Source organism: Balaenoptera musculus, chromosome 2 (genome assembly GCF_009873245.2).
Source record: "Balaenoptera musculus isolate JJ_BM4_2016_0621 chromosome 2, mBalMus1.pri.v3, whole genome shotgun sequence".
In the NCBI taxonomy this organism is placed as follows: domain Eukaryota; kingdom Metazoa; phylum Chordata; class Mammalia; order Artiodactyla; family Balaenopteridae; genus Balaenoptera; species Balaenoptera musculus.
The window spans coordinates 29,296,715-29,298,577 of NC_045786.1; the positions used below are offsets into that span (position 1 = coordinate 29,296,715).

The window sequence follows — 1,863 nt, forward strand, 5'->3', positions numbered from 1 at the left end:
ATAGTTGATTTACAGTATTGTGTTAGTTTCAGATGTACAGCAAAGTGAATCAGTTATACATATGCATATACAGTAAGTCCCCTACATACGAACAAGTTCCGATCCAAGAGTGCATTCGTAAGTCCAATGTTCATAAGTCCACCAAAGTTGCCCTAGGTACCTAACTAACACAATCGTCTATATAGTACTGTAGTGTAATAGGTTTATAATACTTTTCACACGAACAATACATAAAAAAACAAACACAAAAAGAAAACATTTTTAATCTTATAGTACAATACCTTGAAAAGTACAGTAGTACAGTACAACTGCTGGCATACAGGGACTGGCATCGAGTGAACAGGCAAGAAGAGTTACTGACTGGAGGAGGGAGAGGAGGTGGGAGACGGTAGAGCTGAAGGATCAGCAGCAATAGGAGACGGAGAGCAAACTGCAATTTCACTCACGCCTGATGTTGATGGCACAGGTTCTGGTTCCTTGCTGGATTCAATTCTATCCACCCTCTTGAAAAAAATGATCCAGTGATGTCTGGGTAGTAGCTTTTTTTTCTCGTCATAGATGACATGGTAGCACTGGTTTGCATTCTGAAGGGCTGCTGCAACCTTCATGTACTGTTCTACGTTTGGGTCCTGTGCCTCAAAAACTAACAGTGCCTCTTCAAATAAAGAAAATCCTCTTGCCATTTCCTGCATCGTGAATCTCTTCGGTCCTTCGGTTACTTCTTCTTCCTCTTGTCACTCCACTCTCTCAATTATTTTCACTTTTGTTTCCATCATTATCACTTGGCACTTCCTAGCAGAATCAGCTGTATCACCGCTGCTTTTACACTTGCTTCTGGACATGCTGGGCTTGAAATAAAGGTACTGTACTACTATACTCTATACAGTACTGTACAGTAAAGTACACAAAAGCACAACCACTTGTAGAGGATGCATGCACATGACAATGTACACCAGACACGTGAACTAACTTACGTGACTGTATGTGCGAACACACGTTTGCATCTTTGAAAGTTTGCAACTTGAGGGTTCATGCGTAGGGGACTTACTGTATCAACTCTTTTTTAGATTCTTTTTCCATATAGGTCATTACAGAGTTTTGGGTAGAGTTCCCTGTGCTATACAGTAGGACCTAAAAATATGGAATGCTTCATGAATTTGTGTGTCATCCTTGTGCAAATCTTTTCTGTATCGTTCCAATTTTAGTATATGTGCTGCCAAAGCAAGCACAAGTCTGGTTAATTCTTTATATAGAAAGTTATTTGTCTTCCACTTTGCCATGTTAAGCAAGGTGTAACAAAAAAAAATTCCACATAGTGAAATGTGAGATTTCCATGGCGGGACCTCCATTCTGCTGACAGAGAACACGGAACACGTTATGGGATAGTGGAAATTGCACAGAATCTGGAGTTCTAGTCTGGCTTTCTACTCACTAGCAGATTATTTTACATCTCTGAGTTCACTTTCCTTATCTATAAAATGGAAATGGTGATAATTTACATTCCAGTGTCATTTTAGGGATATGTGATTGTGCATGTGCAAAACATCTTATAAATTCAAAGTGGTAAAGAAATGGTAGTCATAATTATTAATATTATATAAAAGCACTTTGGAGTACTGGATAAAATTCTATAATAGAACTACAAATAACATCTTCATCAATATTAATATTATAGATCCAAAAGCAGAATCGCAACCGTTCTGTATACTGCTGTGATGTTTTCCATGCTCTCATTCTGTACATTCAAGTCTTTCCCATCTTAAAAATCTCTCCTGTCACTCCATGGTCACTCCTTGAACCTACTATTTCTTTTTCCTTTGTGGCCTTTATGGTCAAACTTCCTGAAACAACTGTCTGTAACCA

The 1,863-nt window shown here is 38.5% G+C and overlaps 1 pseudogene; it reads right to left on the bottom strand.

Moving 5' to 3' along the window:
* Positions 1-1,133: 1,133 nt before the first annotated feature.
* LOC118891401 lies at positions 1,134-1,229 on the bottom strand (annotated as a pseudogene).
* Positions 1,230-1,863: the final 634 nt, after the last annotated feature.